The sequence below is a fragment of the Hetaerina americana genome, unplaced genomic scaffold (genome assembly GCF_022747635.1).
Source record: "Hetaerina americana unplaced genomic scaffold, ioHetAmer1.1.p SCAF_6, whole genome shotgun sequence".
NCBI lineage: Eukaryota > Metazoa > Arthropoda > Insecta > Odonata > Calopterygidae > Hetaerina > Hetaerina americana.
The window spans coordinates 1,445,838-1,467,731 of NW_027287205.1; positions in this window are offsets into that span (position 1 = coordinate 1,445,838).

Below are 21,894 nucleotides of genomic sequence, written 5' to 3' on the forward strand. Positions count from 1 at the left end.
CATTCGTCATTAGAAGTTTTATTAGCTTCAGGTGATTGACTGTTTTGAATTCAGTCGTAATTGTTACTGATTTTCACAAAAGAAAATCAGAAAAGGTTTTAAAGCAAGTCTCAAGAGTGTTGAAAACATTTTTGGCGGACATCATGATTCCTTCCACAGTTCATTTAAATTCGACAACTGGATATATAGGTGTAGGTTTCCTTTTAATATTCGCATTCGCCCGTGCGTAAATGAGTTAATCGCAATCGTTGAATAAGTTTTGGGAGCTGCTGTTACGCTCGTGACGAGATTTTCCGTAATCGTCTCCGTCGGAGAGGGACGGCAATGGTGGGCCACCCACGCCCCCTCCCGTGCGGCCCGCCTGCCCCCATTCATGCCACCGCTAGCAATCCTTCCTGCTCGGCCAGTCGCCTTCTTCTACACGCCCTCCCCTGCTTTTCCTCGTCCAGCTACCCTACCGCTCTTTCTCCCTTCCTGTTTCCTCGTCCCCCTCTTCACTCCCAGGGGCAGCGGTGAAAGGGCGAGTGACCGCCGTCGGGAGAATCCCAGGGAGGGCGTGGGTCGACGGGAAACTTGGCACGACGAGCGCCTGCTCCCAGGATGGCTCAACAATCACTAATTCTCAGTGTTTTTTATTTTGTTTTGCTTGCTCACGTATACCTATCTCTTTCAACAGTTATATATGCTCCATTGTTAAAGTACTACGCATGATTTAATTCATTTCCCACGGAAAATAGACTTATTTATATACGCACTTGTACAAATCCTGATTATTCTTTAAAATACTCTCCCCCTACATCAATAATATACTTGCGTAGACAGGTCTGTCACGCCTAAGAAGACCATCAAACACTCCTCGACAGAAATGTCTCTTTCAGGACCGTTGTAATATATTTTCGATGTTTTCCACGGCCTCCCAATACATTCATTTCAGCTCTCTCTCTCCTTAGTCATGGAAATAAACAAGTCACACAGAGGCTAGTCGGGACTGTAAGGGGGCTGGAGGACCACCGGTGTGGTGCTATTGGGCAGGAAGTTAGTAACTATGAAGGGTGTGTGGCTGGGGCTGTATTTTTGCTCTTGGCGAATAATATTGGCAAACATTTTTGATTAATCTGTGTTATTTGTTAGCTTTCAGATCGTTTGAACTTTGTTGCTTTCTGACTACACACCACATTATGTCTAGTGCTGAGATATATTCACTCACCTACGGAAATACGTTACGGCTTCTCTGCATCTTCGTTTTTTCACTCCTAGGGTAAGTTGTAGTCGTCTGATATGATGAATTCTAATTTACTTCTACATCTACACCTACATAATACCCCGCAAGCCGCCGCAAGGGCGTGTGGCAGGGGGTGTTAGGTCACCAACCGTAAAAAAGAACAATGCCACATGCAAAACAACAACTTGGAAAATTACACCCACAGCAGCTCAAACACTCATGCAACAATCCCTTTATCCAACACTCATTGCAAGCACATAAACCGCAAAACAACAAAAAACTGCACCCGAGGATGCAGCACGAAAACCTCTTTCATCATGCAAGCCAGGACGCAACAAGCAGGAATTTGAAACACCAATACCGCATGAACATGCACCACAAAACACTCTACCCTCCGAGGAGTCTGTAAAAGTCAAGGAATGCGACCCAACGTTGCAGGTAGCAGGAATTTGCCCCTGCGGAGAGGGACGAGGGATTGAAAGGGAAACTTTAAAACAGATGAACAGAACACGAATGAGGTCATTCGGAAAGAATGGGATATTATAGCAAAACACATAAGGTTAGTGGAAGAGCATGCATTTAAGTAGAACTAAATATTTTTTAGACGCTGAGGGTGGCTAGTGGAATTTTTGCTATCTATAACCCTGCAGCTGCTATCCCGTATTATCCGTGGGAAGAAGGAGTCCTAGAGGTGGCTATTTCTGGCATCTATTTCCCGAATTTTATATGCATGATCCAAGCGACCAATGTATGTAGGAGTACGAATAATTTGCGAGACCTCGGTGCTGAAACATGCGGATCTGAATTTATTTAATAATTTCAATCTTGCATTGAATCGTCTCTCTTCTAATGATTCCCACCCCAAATCCATGAGCATTTCGGCAACGCTTTGCGTTTTTTTGGAAGGCATTTTAACAAACGGGCTGCCCGTCGTTGATCCTTCTCAATTTCCCGAAAGAGGCCTCTTTCGCTCGGATCCCACACGCTACATGCGTATTCTAAATGAGGCCTTACAAGAGCGTGGTAACAACGTTCCTTGACCTTCGAGTCACTTTTGCCGACAATGCGTCAAATAAATCCCAATTTTTTATATGCTTGACCGCAGACTTTACGTATGTGAGTCCCCAAAGTTAAGTCTTTTGTGAATGTAACACCTAGGTATTTTACCGTATCAACTACTGCTAGGTCAACTCCAGCTACTTTTGAAAATTCAAGCATTTCTTCCATCTGCATATGTTACTTCTGCATAATGCCTTTAAAAACTACTAAAAGTCAAATTAATAATTTGTAATTATCACTAATTTTTTGTGGTTTCATAGTGGTCCAACGTAGAGTCGCGTCAAACTTTAATCACAAACCAAATGATATCGGTAGAAGAATGATAAATTTTACTTTTTAACGAAGACACCAATACGCACTTACATGTATTATATTATATTATAACGCCTTCTCTTGAGCTAATTACTATATCCTTGCCTTTTTTTAATTTGAATAAACTTAACCACAAGAATGTATTTAAAATTCCCGATGGCTAATCTCAAAGCATTGCTGTTCTTTCTCCTGCTTCGCTGCTCGCCACGAAGGCCATTGCCACTCTGCACACGTGCATAAAGCGAAGGACTGCGTCGGCGTAGCAAGTTGCAAGGGCAATTCCCTTGTGGGTCATCCAACGCCCCTCTTCCCTTACCCCCTTCCTTGCTTTGCACAATTAGAAAATGTCTTTTAGCAATACGGTGTTGTGAGTCAAGAGGACATTCCCACACTGAACGAACGGTAAACGGATAACACCGAGTCATCTTACTAATTACCAATTGGTTGGGAGACCCTCTTCTGGATGGATCGGTTTTAATATTATGCTTACCAAAGCGCCTTCGTCGAAATTAAGGCAAGACAGGATGCATACTTTCTTAATTTTCCATATTAGGCATTCCATCCTCGGATCAGAATTTAATTGGAAAAGCTATGCATATAACGCGAGTATGCCGCGAGCATTTGGGATCATTTTAAAATCATTAATTGTAGAAATGAATAGGGTTCATAGAAAGGCCGCTAGGTTTGTGAAAAATTTGTGCGAAAGGACAAGCGCCATACACCTTTAATTCAGATTCTGAGGTGGGAACCTTTAGATATGCGAAGACTCGGGGCTAGGCTACATTTATTAGGTTTAGAACATTTATTTAGAACAAATCAGCGGATCTAGAACACATAATCCAAACTCATTCCGCTGATATAGTAATAGGCACAGAGAGTTGGCTGTGCAATGACATAAATGACCAAGAAATTTTCCCAATAGATTTCAAAGTTTACCAACACGATAGAGATACAAGACCCGGAGGAGGGGTTTTCGTGGCAGTTAAAAGTCATTTTGAAAGCAGGCAAGTTTCATTTGAGAATAATAACATAGAAAGTGTTTGGTGCACCTTAATATGGACCAATCAACCCAACATAAATTTATGCTCTTTCTACAGACCTCCAGACTCAGATTTGAAAACACTTCACACCCTCAACGATCAAATTTACAATTTTACACGTAAATATAATAACAGCATAAACATAATTGGTGGCGACTTTAATCTCCCTGGTATAGATTGGGACAACAATATCGTTAAATCTGGGACCCGCGATCGCGAATCTTGCAATTCCATGATAAAATTGGTTCAAAGAAACTCCCTCCATCAAGCAGTACGCATGCCCACCCGTGGAAAGAACATATTGGATCTATTTCTTACAAACACGCCTGAACGTATTATTAGTGTATCAACTGATGAGGGCTTGAGTGACCATAAAGCAATTAATGTCCACTTGGACATAGAAATAAAAAAGATCATTAAACCAAAAAGAAAAATTTATAATTACCATAAAGCAGACTTTGAATCCTTTGCCAATCAATTAAACTCTTCACTACCCGACTTCAAAACCCGCTTAAGTCATGTCAACGTGGAAGAAACTTGGACAGAATTTGTCAATATCATGCAAAAAGGAATCGTAGATTTCATACCTATAAAATACGTTAAAGCAAATCGCGACCCCAGGTGGTACAATAAAGACGTTAGAAAAGCCCTTCGAAAGCAGAGAATGCTACACTCTAGGGTAAAGAGGGCAGGCGTGAACACATCATCCCCTGAGAATAAACAATTATGGGACACATATAGATCCTCCAAAATTGAAACCAAAACACAATTACGTAGCGCTTTACTGGACTTTAAACGCAAAGTACTTTGCGAGCACTTGGACACTGACCCAAAAGCTTTCTGGTCATATGTTAGGGAAGTAAATGGGAGTAAACAAACCGTGGCTTGCTTAAGGGATTGTAGCAATATAATTCATACAGACAGTGAGGGTAAAGCTAACATCTTAAATTCATTCTTCAAAAGCGTTTTCTCGAATGATGTTGCCACCGCATATCTCCAAGAAACAATACATACTCCACCCATGGAAAATATAACAGTGGACCAACAAGGAATTCTAAAATTGCTTAACGAGATTAAACCCAACAAATCCCCGGGTCCCGAAAATATACCAGCTAGGGTGATAAAACATTTAGCTCCAAACATTGCCCCGTACCTTGAATTTATATTTAACAAATCCCTCACAGAGTGCAAAGTACCTAAGATTTGGATACCGCGCAAATAACGCCTATTTTTAAAGGTGGTGACAGGGAGGATCCCAGTAATTACAGACCTATATCTCTCACTTCTATCTGTTGCAAAATCTTAGAGCACATAATTGTCAGTTCAATAATGAGACACCTTGACAATATTAACTTTTTAAGTGACAGTCAACACGGATTCAGGAAAACTCGCTCCTGCGAAACCCAATTAGGATTATTTACACATGATTTACTTTTATCGGGTGAGAGAGGTAGGCAAGTGGATGCCATCTTCTTAGATTTTCAAAAGGCATTTGATAAGGTCCCACATGGTAAACTCATTCATAAATTAAAGGTCGCAGGTATAAATAAGGGCGCCATAAGTTGGGTTAAAGATTTTCTTTCGGAGCGGGAACAGAGGGTAGTCCTTGATGGCGCTAGTTCCGACAGCGTTCGAGTCACGTCGGGGGTACCTCAGGGAAGTGTGATCGGGCCGTTGCTTTTCTTGATTTTTGTTAACGATTTGAACCGCGAAGTGAAAAGTAAAATTAGGATGTTCGCGGATGACACGGTGATCTATCGGGAGATATCTGGGGATGAGGATCGTTTTATTCTAGAGCAGGATTTAGATTGCATTACTAAATGGTGTTCTAACTGGGGATTGACTCTAAATTATAATAAATGTTCAGTGGTAAATTTCTTTAAAAGATCAACGGGATTTGCTTACAAATTAGCTGGAGGTGACCTAGCAGTAGTTGATACGGTGAAATACCTAGGTGTCAAATTCACAAAAGACTTAACTTGGGGGACTCACATACGTAAAGTCTGCGGTCAAGCATATAAAAAATTGGGATTCATTAGACGCATTTTCGGCAAAAGTGACTCGAAGGTCAAGGAACGTTGTTACCACGCTCTTGTAAGGCCTCATTTAGAATACGCATGCAGCGTGTGGGATCCGAGTGAAAAAGGTCTCATTCGGGAAATTGAGAAGGATCAACGACGGGCAGCCCGTTTGTTAAAATGCCTTCCAAAAAAACGCAAAGCGTTGCCGAAATGCTCATGGATTTGGGATGGGAATCATTAGAAGAGAGACGATTCAATGCAAGATTGAAATTATTAAATAAATTTAGATCCGCATGTTTCAGCACCGGGGTCTCGCAAATTATTCGTACTCCTACATACATTAGTCGCTTGGATCATGCATATAAAATTCGGGAAATAGATGCCAGAACTAGCCGACTCAAGGACTCCTTCTTCCCACGGACAATACGGGATAGCAACTGCAGGGTTATAGATAGCAAAAATTCCACTTGCCACCATCAGCGCCTAAAAAATAATAAGTTGTATTTAAATACATGCTCTTCCACTAACCTTATGTGTTTTGCTATAATAACCCATTCTTTCCGAATGACCTCATTCGTGTTCCGTTCATCTGTTTTTAAGTCTCCCTTTCAATCCCTCGTCCCTCTCCGCGGGGGCAAATTCCTGCTACCTGCAACGTTGGGTCGCATTCCCTGCCATTTAGAGACTCTTTGGGGGTAGAGTGTTTCGTGGTGCATTTTCATGTGGTAGTGATGTTTCAATTTCTTGCTTGTTGTGTCCTGGCTTCCGTGTTGTAGGATGGCTTTCGTGCTGCATCATGGGGTGCAGTTTTTTAGTTGTTTTGCGGTACATGTGCTTGCAATGAGTGTTGGATGAAGGGATTGTTGCATGAGTGTGTGCGCTGCTGTGGGTGTAATTTTCCGTGTTGTTTTTTTGCATGTGGTATTTTTCTTTTTTACGGTTGGTGACCTAACACCCCCGCCACACGCCCTTGCGGCGGCTTGCGGGGTATTATGTAGATGTAGTTGTAGATGTATTACAAATATATAAAACATGTTTTTTGGCATCCGGCATTAGAGACATAATTAGGTCCCTCAATTACATTGGCAAGGCCGACAATTGTCATTAAATTATAGATTTAGGCTGGCAAACTGATTAACTCAAGTATTCATTTTTCCCGTACACTATACACGGCAAAAATAAATGGGAGAACTCCTTAGAAAATAGGGGTATAGTACGAGATTAAATTCCCACAAAACACTATCAAAGTTTGGCATCACAGCACCCCCCACCGAGCACCGTTGTGCCAGTTGGGGTGTAGGCGAATATCTTTAAAGTCTATTGTTGTATTTGTGAACTGTCCGTGCGAAATGTATGCAATACTAACTGGTTATAAGTGTCTGAATTGCATGTGAGCCAGCCCTCTTTTAACGCCTTTTCTTGTCCTCTTTGTGTGTGGGGAAGGGAATAGCTGCTAACCATGTAATACTCGTAATATATGTGGGCATTTTGCATGATTGGCGCCCGTTTGCCGCCTTTCCACGCGGTTTCTGGTGGATCGCGGGGTGCCAGGTTCTTCAAAAACTAGAGGGAAAATGTGTAGAATGGCTGGTGACCTACAACCCGTCGCCACACGCCATGGCGACGGCCGTCGGTGTATTGAGTGGATGTAGATGATCGGGAGATTATCATTTCCTATCATCTGATTACATTAATTATTCAATTCCCTCAGGTTTACTGTATTTTTCTGTTAAATAAAATTTGAAACAAATACAGGTAAATATATATCTCGAGATTTACGAGAGCATGTTTGTATCTATTCCAAAAATATATACCTACACCTCCTTTTTTTGCCGCATATCAAAACACTGCTGCCGAAGAAATATTTATCAAACCCCAGCACCTAATCATTCTGTATTTCGTTCCAACATTAGTACTGAATCATACCCTTATATTACGACTCATTACGACTTTAAAAAAATAAGTTAACGAGAAAAGGGCATCAGATGTTAAGTGCCAGATGTAAATTTGCCAGATGCAGATTTGCTATGTAAACAGAAATAGTAGAAGTCATGCTATGGCGAGCACAGGAGCGAATAGATCAAGTTTTCACAAAGGAAATGAGCGGAAGAGAAATTTTCTTAAATACCTGCGAAAGTTATCGTATAGTTTGAGATTCTACTGAGACGTTAGGAGAGTAGTTTTGTTAAATATTACCCTAGGAAAGGTACGCTGCACAGTTTGAAAACACTCTTCGACTCCCAAGAGAAAATAACTGAAACGGTTCCGATACATTTTAAGTATAGAGTACAAGCATATTTATACTGGGGAAATATTAAAAATGAAATGAGGAAGATTAGTTGATTAATCTTCCCAATTCCCCAGATACTTTTGCGAGGATATGTATCCAGGGGAGCCAGGGTATCATCCATTTGTCCATACGTATATGCATTTATGAACTCCTAAAACTGGAACATGTGAAACAGTTTACGTGTCTCGGTGTTTAGGCCAAAATGGTCAGAGTAGAAGGGATGTAAGAAGAATAATTGCAGTAAGGAAAGAGGCTTTTGACAAGGAGGAGGGACTTTGAGTAGAAGGTTAAGAAAATACCCGTCAAAACTTTGATATGGAGCTTTGCTATGTACGGCGCGGAAACATGGCCACTGAAGCAGGATGATAGACGTAGATTGGATGCTTTTGATAAGTACGAGTGCATGCATGTATCGCACCACCTAAAGACTACTTCTACTAACTTTGAACAAATGTGCCCTTCAAGCCAGTAGCTTAAACCATTTTCGTATGTATTATTTCAATTCCTTAAGACCAAGTCTGTACTCCCTGCTAAATTCACTGCCTTCATTTCTGACTCCCTTCTTATTTTCCTCGACATCGATTTTTGCGTTCAAAACCACGCATTCTATGTATCCGTGCACATGAAGCCAACACATAACTAGCAATATCAGTACTACAATAATTTCTGCCCATTCCACGCCAAGCGATGAATAACCAAATCACTTACTATTGATGGGAATCGTACATTTTAATAACATTACCACTTTATATTGACAGCATTGATAAATCCGATGCTATTGAAACGTAAATATACGGAATACCTAACAGGAAAAATAATTCCATTAATTGTCCATGTTTGGCCGAAACACTTCCGAGATACGTAAACTGTTCCACCTGCTCTAGTTTTTGCCCTTCTATGTCAATGTTTAGCTGAGCCTGTTTCATTGGTAATTGCATTGTTATTTGCTACGCATTGAGACTTCAATTAAGTGATCGCTGAGAGCTTGCCTTCCAAACTTCGTCAATAACACTTTTAACATCAATAACGCGTGCATTAAAAACACATTAATTTCAAGCAAAGCACAGATTACATTTCATTTCTATAACCCGGCAGTACAGAGTTTTCGTTTCAGAGTTTATTCGGAATAATATGGTGGGCTTATTAATCTATCGGAGTTTTCAGTGCACTTAAGTGTCTAGCCTATCATTCTAAGTGACTTAATTTCGCTTATTTCCGTATAGAGAGATTACCATTCTAATTTTTCAGTTGAACAATACATACTTGACTTCCCTTTTGCATTAACTTTTGACGAAGGTAGCGTCGCTTTAACTTCTGATGTTCAATAATATCTCATTCCTGCTTCTGTCTTAAAACCTGCCAGAGTTATGCAGCGATTGCTTACCAATGCTCAACTAGAGCTGTCTCCAGTAAAACCCATTCATTGTTCACGAAACTAGCATGTAGCCAAAGAATATTTTAAAAACTTCTAAACTTGAATAATCAGTGCCATAGCGAAAGCTTCTACCAACATCTAAATCTGCACAATACTCCGCAAGTCGCTGACAGAGCGTGTGGCGGGGGTGTTAGGTTACCACCTGTAAAATAGAAAAAAACACACGTAAAACAAATTTATGATACCTCAACAAAAATATTAGTTTTTTCATCCACTCGACAAACTTTAATAATTCGAAATTAACTACTTATGTGCAACAATATTCAAAACCTGAGCACGTGTAAATAATAATGGGAGTAAACAAACCGTGGCTTGCTTAAGGGATTGTAGCAATATAATTGATTCAGACAGTAAGGGTAAAGCTAACATCCTAAATTCAATTTTCCAAAGCGTTTTCACGAACGATGTTGCCACCGCATATCTCCAAGAAACAATACATACTCCACCCATGGAAAAAATAACAGTGGACCAACAAGGAATTCTAAAATTGCTTAGTGAGATTAAACACAATAAATCACCGGGTCCCGAAAATATACAAGCTAGGGTGACCACTTAATTTGCTCCTAACATTGCCTCGTACCTTGAATTTATATTTAACAAATCCCTCACAGAGTGGAAAGTACCTAAGATTTGGAAAACCGCGCAAATACCGCCTATTTTTCAAAGTGAAGACAGGGACCCCAGTAATTACGGACCTATATCTCTCACTTCTATTTCTTGCAAAATCTAAGAGCAAATAATTGTCACTTCAATAATGAGACACCTTATTACATTAATTATTAAGTGACATTCAACACGGATTAAGGAAAACCCGCTCCTGCGAAACCCAATTAGGATTATTTACACATGATTTACTTTTATCTGGTGAGAGAGGTAGGCAAGTGGATGCCATCTTCTTAGATTTTCAAAAGGCATTTGATAAGGTCCCACATGGTAAACTCATTCATAAATTAAAGGTTGCGGGTATAAACAAGGACGCAATAAATTGGGTTGAAGATTTTCTTTCAGAGCGGGAACAGAGGGTAGTCCTTGATGGCACTAGTTCCGACAGCGCCCGAGTGACCTCAGGGATACCTCAGGGAAGTGTAATCGGGCCGTTTCTTTTCTTGATTTTTGTTAACGATTTGAACCGCGAAGTGAAAAGTAAAATGAGGATGTTCGCGGATGACATGGTGATCTATCGGGAGATATCTGGGGATGAGGATCGTTTTATTCTAGCGCAGGATTTAGATTGCATTACTACATCTACATCTACATCTACTTAATACCCCGCAAGCCGCCGCAAGGGCGTGTGGCGGGGGGTGCTAGGACACCACCCGTAATTTAGAAAAGAAAAAGAAAAAAAACCGCATGCAATAACCACAAAATCATATATATATAAAAAAAACATGGCATACATTCATACATGAACACTTACACCCCACACACATGCAAACACAATAAAACTACCAACTAACATATACATGCACCTGAAATTATACCTAAAAGCTTTGCAGTGTTTAACTTTGCTCCGACTTGTAAATTCAACGTTTTTAATATTTCTAAAGTGGCTTCGGTTTCTTGCTATTATGATTTCTGATTGTTCGGGGAAAGAATGAGTATTTTTATGTATCTGTAGTGGAATCTATCTCCCTTAGTTTATCTTTGTGGTCTGATATACATAAGTAGTGTGGGGCCATTATAATTCCTTCAGTGTTATAGTTAAACGTGTTTGTTCTGAACCTTTCTAAAAGTCTAATCCTCGCTTGTTCTCCCCGCACTTCAAGTGGTTCCCAGCCTAAATCCCCTAAGAGACCTGTCACACTTGTGTTTTTATCATAACAATTTTTAACGAATCTAGCGGATTTTCTCTGGACTTTATTTAATTCTTTTTGCCAAATTTTCTCCCACGGATCCCAAATACTTGCGGCATATTCCAAATGAGGTCTAACTAGTGCAAAATAACAGCTCTCTTTAACTTTTTCATTACATTTCCCCACCACCCGTTTTATGAAGCCAAGTTTCTTTAAAGCTGATCCGCATATTGTCCTGATATGTGCTCCCCATGAAAGGCGTGGTGTTAGAACAACCCCCAACTACTAAATGGTGTTCTAACTGGGGATTGACACTAAATTATCACCCCCGCCAAGCGCCCTTGCGGCGGCTTGCGGGGTATTATGTACATGTAGAATTATAATAAATGTTCGGTGGTAAATTTCTTTAAAAGATCAACGGTAATTGCTTACAAATTAGCTGGAGTTGACCTAGTTGTAGTTGATACGGTAAACTACCTTGGTGTTACATTCACAAAAGACTTAACTTTGGTGACTCACATACGTAAAGTCTGCGGTCAAGCATAAAAAAAATTGGGATTCATTAGACGCGTTGTCGGCAAAAGTGACTCGAAGGTCAAGGAACGTTGTTACCACGCTCTTGTAAGGCCTCATTTAGAATACGCATGCAGCGTGTGGGATCCGAGCGAAAAAGTACTCATTCGGGAAATTGAGAAGGATCAACGACGGGCAGCCAGTTTTGTAAAAAATTCTTATGATAAAACGCAAAGCGTCACCGAAATGCTCATGGATTTGGGGTGGGAATCATTGGCTGATAGACGATTCAATGCAAGATTGAAATTATTAAATAAATTTAGATCCGCATGTATCAGCACCGAGGTCTCGCAAATTATTCGTACTCCTACATACATTAGTCGCTTGGATCATGCATATAAAATTCGGGAAATAGATGCCAGAACTAGCCGCCTCTAGGACTCCTTCTTCCCACGGACAATACGGGATAGCAGCTGCAGTGTTATATATAGCAAAAATTCCACTTGTCACCCTCAGCGTCTAAAAAATATTTAGTTCTACTTAAATGCATGCTCTTCCACTAACCTTATGTGTTTGCTATAATAATCCATTCTTTGCGAATGACCTCATTAGGGTTCTGTTCATCTGTTTTAAAGTCTCCCTTTCAATCCCTCGTCCCTCTCCGCGGGGGCAAACTCCTGCTACCTGCAACGTTGGGTCGCATTCCCTGCCATTTAGAGACTCTTTGGGGGTAGAGTGTTTCGTTTCGTTTCATTTATTTAATAATTTCAATCTTGCATTGAATCGTCTCTCAGCCAATGATTCCCACCCCAAATCCATGAGATAAACTAAGGGAGATAGATTCCAGGATAGATATGTACAAATACTCATTCTTTCCCCGAACAATCAGTAATCATAATAGCAAGAAACCGAAGTCACTTTAGAAATATTAAAAACGTTGAATTTACAAGTCGGAACAAAATTAAACACTATAGAGATGTTAGGTATACTTTCAGGTGCATGTGTATGTTAGTTGGTAGTTTGAGTGTTTGCATGTGTGTGGGGTGTAAGTGTTCATGCATGAATGTATGCCATGTTTTTTTTTATATATGATTTTGTCGTTATTGCATGCGGTTTTTTTTTCTTTTTCTTTTCTAAATTATGGGTGGTGTCCTAACACCCCCCGCCACACGCCCTTGCGGCGGCTTGCGGGGTATTAAGTAGATGTATATGTAGATGTAGATGAGCATTTCGGTGACGCTTTGCGTTTTATCGTAGGAATTTTTTACAAAACGGGCTGCCCGGCGTTGAACCTTCTCAATTTCCCGAATGAGACCTTTTTCACTCGGATCCCACACGCTGCATGCGTATTCTAAATGAGGCCTTACAAGAGCGTGGTAACAACGTTCCTTGAACTTCGAGTCACTTTTGCCGACAACGCGTCTAATGAATCCCAATTTTTTATATGCTTGACCGCAGACATTACGTATGTGAGTCCCCCAAGTTAAGTCTTTTGTGAATGTGACACCTAGGTACTTTACCGTATCAACTACTGCTAGATCACCTCCAGCTAATTTGTAAGCAAATTCCGTTGATCTTTTAAAGAAATTTACCACCGAACATTTATTATAATTTAGAGTCAATCCCCAGTTAGAACACCATTTAGTAATGCAATCTAAATCCTGCTCTAGAATAAAACGATCCTCATCCCCAGATATCTCCCGATAGATCACCGTGTCATCCGCGAACATCCTAATTTTACTTTTCACTTCGCGATTCAAATCGTTAACAAAAATCAAGAAAAGCAACGGCCCGATCTCACTTCCCTGAGGTACCCCCGACGTGACTCGAACGCTGTCGGAACTAGCGCCATCAAGGACTACCCTCTGTTCCCGCTCTGAAAGAAAATCTTTAACCCAACTTATGGCGCCCTTGTTTATACCCGCGACCTTTAATTTATGAATGAGTTTACCATGTGGGACCTTATCAAATGCCTTTTGAAAATCTAAGAAGATGGCATCCACTTGCCTACCTCTCTCACCAGATAAAATTAAATCATGTGTAAATAATCCTAATTGGGTTTCGCAGGAGCGGGTTTTCCTTAATCCGTGTTTATTGTCGCTTAAAAAGTTAATATTGTCAAGGTGTCTCATTATTGAACTGACAATTATGTGCTCTAAGATTTTGCAACAGATAGAAGTGAGAGATATAGGTCTGTAATTACTGGGATCCTCCCTGTCACCACTTTTAAAAATAGGCGTTATTTGCGTGGTTTTCCAAATCTTAGGTACTTTGCACTCTGTGAGGGATTTTTTAAATATAAACTCAAGGTACGGGGCAATGTTTGGAGCTAAATGTTTTATCACCCTAGCTGGTACATTTTCGGGACCCGGGGATTTGTTGGGTTTAATCTCGTTAAGCAATTTTAGAATTCCTTGTTGGTCCACTGTTATTTTTCCCATGGGTGGAGTATGTATTGTTTCTTGGAGATATGCGGTGGCAACATCATTCGAGAAAACGCTCTGGAAGAATGAATTTAGGATGTTAGCTTTACCCTCACTGTCTGTATGAATTATATTGCTACAATCCCTTAAGCAAGCCACGGTTTGTTTACTCCCATTTACTTCCCTAACATATGACCAGAAAGCTTTTGGGTCAGTGTCCAAGTGCTCGCAAAGTACTTTGCGTTTAAAGTCCAGTAAAGCGCTACGTAATTGTGTTTTGGTTTCAATTTTAGAGGATCTATATGTGTCCCATAATTGTTTATTCTCAGGGGATGAAGGGATTTTGGCATGAGTGTGTGCGCTGTAGTGGGTGTAATTTTCCATGTTGTTATTTTGCATGTGGTATTGTTCCTTTTTACGGCTGGTGACCGAACACCCCCCGCCACACGCCCTTGTGGCGGCTTGCGGGGTATTATTTAGATGTAGATGTAGATGTGCATTCAAATCATGCTGTAGAGGAATTTAAAATTGGTCTTCTAAAGAAAAAGAATAAAATATAGGATGTTCTGAAGAATGTACAGTACCAATTATAATTATTTCCTACACGATTGCTGTAATCTCTAATATGATCTCTAATTGTGCGAGGAAAAAAGTGGCATTTTAAATCTATCATTTCTACAATACATCTCCCTATTTTTACGTCGGTAATCTGATCTACCAAAGTAATGGCATCTGTAAAATATGTCCTTTACATCCTCAGATAATTGACCTGTCTTTAATAGTACGCAGTAAATTTAACCTGCATTTAAGCTTATGGTCAACTAGTGGCTCCCTCTCCCCGGTGAAACCCATACGTTGTTCACGAAACCCAAGTTTAGCCGAAGAGTTACATAAAATCATTAAATTTAAATGACCAGTAAGGAAGTAATGGAAAGAAAAATATTCCTACATTCCTCAAAATAGATTGCGCAACCTGCCATAAGGACCAAAAATTAGCATTACCACTTCAAGAACCCAGTAACAAACTGGATATTACGCTCGGTGGAGCAATTTTTTCAAAGAAATTAAGTCACTATGTTATCCTAAGGCGAATATCCATAACACGTCGGTCGGTAAATTGACGTCAGAGGGGAGAAGAGAGATTTTTAAAAGAATAATCGGTCTTTCTCGTTGCTTAATGAGTGACCAAGGTGGAGTTCAATCCCTCTCTCCCACCCCCGGCAGAGAGCCACCATGAATCATCGCCTCCTCCGAGAGCACGAGGATCAAAACTCTCTCTCCCGCGGTCAAACCACTTCCCTGTGGCGCTCTCGACCAACCTTTCTCCGCATCAGGGCGAATACACGATCGGCAGCCGGCCAAGACACCAGTCCCGGCACACGAGGAGAAGAAGGACGAGGGCGGGGAGGAAGATCATGAAGCTAGGACCGACCGGTCCAGTTAGGTCAGCCCGTCCCCACTCGCGAGCACACGCCCATCCCGAACATTCTCGCTTTCCTGCGCGCCCATCCACCCGACGCCGCCGGTGGCGGAGTCTGGGAATGGATGCGAAGCGCCGGACTCACTTGGAAAGCGAGTCGTGGGTGCCCGGCCGCACTTTCAGCTACGTCCACGCAATACCCCGCAAGTCAATGCAAGGGCGTGTGGCAGAGGGTGGTAGGTCACCAGTGATTGGTTTAACTCTTACGTCTTGGAAACACATCTACATAATACCACGCAAGCCGTCGTAAAGGTATGTGGCGGGGGGTGTCAGATCACCCCCCGTAAAAGGGAACATAACCGCAAGCAAAATCAACACAACCATGCAAACCTACACCCACTGTGGCGTATTCATTCATGCAAAAATTCTTTTAACTTATACGTATTCAGATACACATTGTCAACTAACTTACGGTTGCGCCTTAGAATGTAGCAAACATTTATCGCATAATTTTCGTATTACTTCGTTTGTGGTCATTTATATTATAATCGTATTAAGAAAAACTAAATTTCGTGTTATGACCGGGCCACTGATAGAAAACGTCGCCGATACACTTATCTATGCATATTAGAATCAGTACGAAAGCGGCAGATGAATATTTCTTTAGTCCCGTGACTTCAGGAGTTTGAGGATAACATATTAAGTTTTACTTTTTGGGATTTATAACATGAGGTTAAATGAATTCGTGCACTCATCCATGAATATGACAATGACTCGCCTGACTCATTGCCCCTACCCCCTGCGCTGAAACCGTAGTCTTTCCAGTCTTTGGATGGAAGATTAAAATACCCTCCAATTTTTCTTTTCAACGTCTATATAATACGCTGTGAGCTGCCATAAGGGAGTTGGCGGGGGTGCTCGGGCATGGATGGATGAATAAATCATTGATGAGGGTAAAGGGCTGAGTACTATCGTATAAAAATGGGAATGTATCAAGAAATGGATACCGCAGGCCGTAAAAGAAACTATGGGAACCGTTAGTGGGAAAAGAGCAAGGGACTCATGAATCATGGATTAGATGACTACAAAGTGGGTGAGAGAAGAAAATGGAAGAGTGTAAACACAGAGTTATGCAGAAGGAAGTACAAAGAGTTAAATAATAAATTGATGCGGGCAACAAGTAAAGAAAAGGAATTGGGGGAAGTCGCAGTGCGCAGATATGAAAAATTTGCGGAAGAAGAGTGAAATTGGTGCGCCACACAGCAAGGTTAAATCACTATCGTCAACATCTACATAGTACCCCGCAAACTGCCGCAAGGACGTATGGCGGGGGATGTTAGGTCACCACCCGTAATTTAGAATAGAACCGCATGCAAAACCCACACATTCATACCCATCTACACACACACACAAAATCGTATATGTTCATGCAAAAACCCTACAACTCACACACTTGCAGATACACATACTCCAAACTGACATACACATGCACCTACGAATATGTCTACGCAGCGTTTAATCTTGTCCTGATTTGTAAATGAAGTGTATTTCCTATTCCTGAAGAGACTTTGGTTTTTTCCAATTATGAATCCTGATTGTCAGGGCAAGATAAAATAAAGTGAAATAAAATGAAGAGAGAGAGAGAGAGTAACAAACGAAGACCTGAGCAACGTGGGGAAGGGATAGGTAATGGGATGTCCATCTACATCTACATAATATCCTGCAAGGGCGTGTGGCGGGGGGCGTTAGGTCACCACCCGTAAAAGGGAACAAAACCACATGCAAAATCCACACATTCATGCAAACCTACAACCACAGTAGCGTATACATTCAGGCACAAACCCTTTCAACTTACACGCATGCAAATACATATGCCATCAAATATCAAACAAATGCGCCTTTAATTTTGTAAATAGGAATTCAAAGTAGCGACCACTCTTTCTAGTTCTAAAATCGATGTTTCTCCTGAATCGAAGGGTCTTTAGTATTCACTAATGTAAGCTCCTTTTGGCCGAGGACTTTTCATGGAACAACAAACACTTTCTATGCTTCTTTCAGGGAAAGAGTCTCTTCTACTTTCGTGAAAATATTGAACAGCTATGAACACTACCAATCCTTCTTTCTCGGTCCTTCTGTAGCCTTTAGGAAAAACCTCCTCGTCTGCAATGTCTTGAGATAACCAGCTCTCAGTTCCTATAATTATATCACCTCTATGTACTTCTAATCTTTGGTAAAATTCTTCTGCTTAGTTTTTCAAATATTGCCATCTGTTTGTCACTACGGGGATACAGGGTTCGTCCGGAAAATAAGTGTACTGATTTTTCCCGCCGCTCCAGGCGCGCCCAGCACCGCTCTGACGGGCTGCGATTGGAGGGGGGTATGTTGGCAAGCGACGCTGAAAAAGGCAGTTGGCTCTGAGCTGTGGTGTAGTGAGGAGCTCTGTTAACGCGAACCTCTACGCTCGACCCACGTCACGGAACGCGATGCCGAAGTTTTTGGAGCAGCGTTATTCCATCAAATTTGCGGTTAAACTTGGGAAATCGTCTACCGAAACTGTCGGTATGATTAACCAGGCTTACGGGGAGTCAGCCATGTCCAGAAACATGATCTTTCGGTGGCACAAGATGTTCGTGGAGGGCAGAGAAGAGGTCGACGACGAACCACGGCCTGGACGCCCATCAACGACACTCACCGACGAAAATGTGCGAAAAGTTCGCGATGTACTGAACTCTTATCGTCGTCTTAGTGTTCGGATGATAGCAGAGCAGTGTAATGTGCCAAAAACAATAGTGCACGAGATTATTAGGGAGCAATTACAGATGCGAAAAATTTGTGCAAAGTTGGTGCCGAAAGTGCTCAGTGATGATCAAAGACTCAATCGTTTGGAAATTGCGACACAACTTGCGGATCACTGCAAAAATGATCCACATTTTTTAGAGAACGTTGTTTCGGGTGACGAGACGTGGATCTTTGAGTACGACCCGGAGTCGAAGAGACAAAGTGCGGAGTGGCACACCCCATCATCACCCCGTCAAAAGAAAGCTCGCATGAGCAAATCTCGGATCAAGGCGATGCTCATTGTCTTTTTTGACAAAAGGGGAGTCGTCCACTACGAATTTGTACCTGAACGACAAACTGTAAATGCTGCATTTTACGTCCAAGTGCTCGACAGGCTTCGAAAACGAGTCGCCCGCGTCCGGCCAGCGATCAAAAACATCTGGCGGCTGCATCACGACAATGCGCCGTCTCACACCGCGCTTGTCGTGTCGGACTTCTTGGCCAAGCACGGCGTGGCAACGCTGCCTCACCCGCCCTACAGCCCGGACTTGGCACCACCGGACTTCTTTCTGTTCCCGAAGATAAAGCGGAGTTAGAAAGGAACGCGATACGGGACTTTGGACGCCGTCAAAGAGGCCGTGACGACGTGTCTTCGAGAGGTTCCCGATGATGCCTTCGCGGGAGCGTTCCAGGAATGGGAACGCCGCTGGAACAAGTGTATCGACTCACAAGGGTCCTATTTTGAGGAATAATAGCTTAAGATATGTAAAAGTGTAATAATTTTTTTTTCCTGAGCTCAGTACACTTATTTTCCGGACGAACCCTGTATGTCTATTCTTGTTCAATGAATTACGAGTTCCCTTTCTGATGCTATTTACTCTTGGAGTTATATTTGATTGCTCATTCTGGTGTACTAAATCTAATATTTCATTACGTATCTACATCTAAATCAAGTCGAACCTACAAGAAGTATGTCACGATATCAGGGAGAAGTCTTCAGCTTGAGTAATGAGTCAAAGTTCAATTCATACTTTCCTCTCCTATTACGCGATGGTCAGGGTTAAAAAGAATGGTAAAACACACGTCCTCATAATCTAATAACGACGAAAAAGTGAATAAAACATGCCATTTATCTTTAGAGAGTAGATTGCCGAACTGATAGAAACAAAAACGGTAAGACTAAAGACCGGTGTAGATATTCATTCATAATTCATAAGATTTAGTCTAGTAGTTGAACGAGTCTAAGAATTCAAAGCATTGTTGAGTGGATTAGAAAATCGGTGTTATGGGTAAAGGACGAGAATGAATGTTAACTCGACAATTGTAATTCCGTTCTAAAGAAAGAGGAAATCAACTTTTAACATTTGAATATGAGTTCAGAATGAAACAGTTTCTGGCGTCACTTGGCGCAAATTCTTCATATTGAAATTAAATTTAAAATACTTCGTCTTTCCAGATAAAACACTTTTATTACGACCTAGGTTTTGTTATGGTATAACATTATCAGGTAAAAATACAAGTCAAACACAGTATATATAGCTCTGGACGTAGGAGAAGAGGAGGGAGGGAGGAAAGCAAGGATTGGTTGAGGTAGGAAGAGGGGGCGGAGGAGGAGGAGGAATGGTAACATTGAAAAATTAGCAGGCTGGAAGAAGGAATTAATTCACTGTTGAAAATATAAAATAACAAAAATATACATTGTTGAAAAATACATTGTTGAGAGAGAAAAAAAACTTTATACAAATATTGTTGAAAAAAAAAGTTTTGCTTGGCGTCGATTAGTCGGCAGAGGAGTGGGGGAATGGGTAATGCGAACGGCACTGGGTACTTTAGTTAGTTAGCTTGGTGTCAGTTTAGTTGGCAGATGGGCGAGGAAAATACAATAACGGGGAACGCGAAGGAAAAAGAAATTCGTTGGTCAAAACATCTCCTCCGTAATCCATGTGCTGAAGTATTTCTAATTGCTCCAGCACATCGAGGCAGTGGCCTTTCCTCTCAAAGTGCAGGATTTCGGGGATGAAATCGCTGCTGTGACCACAGTCTCTCAGATGTTTGGCGAAGAGTGACGCGGAGATGTTTTTTCTAAAGCATGATCAGTGCTCCTTTATTCTCGTCTCAAATCTCCATCCCGTCTGGCCTATGCATATCCGGTTATTTTATATTTTCAACAATGCATTGGTTCCTTCTCCACCCTGCTAATTTTTCAATGTTACCATTCCTCCTTCTCCTCCGATACTCTTCCTACCTCAAACAATCCTTGCTTTCCTCCCTCCCCCCTCGGCCCCTCCGTATATACTTGGTTTGACTTGTATTTTTCCCTGATGATGTTATACCATAACGAAACCTAGGTCGTAATAAAAGTGTTTTATCTGGGAAGGCGAAGTATTTAAAATTTAATTTCAATACGCGTTCAGAAGTTAAGCGGGTATTACAGTTTACCTTTCTAAGAAATATTTTTGGAACCAAAGTGATCTAAGAAGTTGGGATATAAACTGAATTTGGAGTACATGGATTGAATCAAAAGTATCGGGAAATGTTTCGGAAACATTTTTTTATTTCTGATATTGCTACAATGCCTCATATTTATTCAAAGTGCATTTCTTAAACGTCAACACACTTTTGCAATTGCGGCTTTTCCACGAAGCGAAGGTTCCATAGTAGGCGGAAGGTCCTCTAGGGTAATCATTCAAGATTCTTTGCCTTCACCCACGGTAGTGTCCTTTGATGGATGGAGGAATTCACTTTTAAAGGGAATAGGATGTAGTCTTCCGGTGCCAAGTCAGGACTGTAGGGGATTGGGGATTCCGCTGCAGAAGGTCTTTGCAAACAGAAGGACATTTTGACACTGCTCTTTTGATCGTCCGGCCGAAAACCTTCAAGAGGACGAGTTTACCAAAGCAGATTATTCGCATGGCTAATTTTCAGTGATAATGGTGTGTGCACTATCACTGATTAAATCAATGCCAATAATACGATACCTAAAATGATCTTTATATGATACAAATATCTTATAATACGATATACAATGTCAGCAATACGATAAGTTCGTCAAAATAAACAAAGAAAAGCATAAAATATACCTATACAACATGGAAAATTTTAACGGACTACGAGAATATTTAAAAATAAAATTATCAGAATACAAGACAAAAACACTGACAACGAATACAGAGAACACTTAAAATTATTCCTTAAATTATTTACGCGAAGGAATGAAAACGTACATCCCGTCCAAACTCAAATGCGACAGCAAGGAATCTAGATGGTACAAAGGGGAAGTCAGATCGGCATTAAGAAGGCAAAGAGAGCTACAGGCAAATTTCAAAAAGAGTATAAAAAGTGACGATATAGTTTATATGAATATATCCAAAGAGCAACTAAAAGAATGTCGTAGCGAGACGAAAAGTATTATGCGCACAGCACTACACTCTTTTAAATCTAAAATGCTAAGCGAATATCTTATGGAAAATCCTAAATCAATCTGGTCCAATGTTAAGGAAATACAGGCTAAACGTCCAACTGTTCATTCTTTGAAGACGGAAAATTGAAAATAATTACATATAGCGTGAAAAAGGCAACTATTTCAAA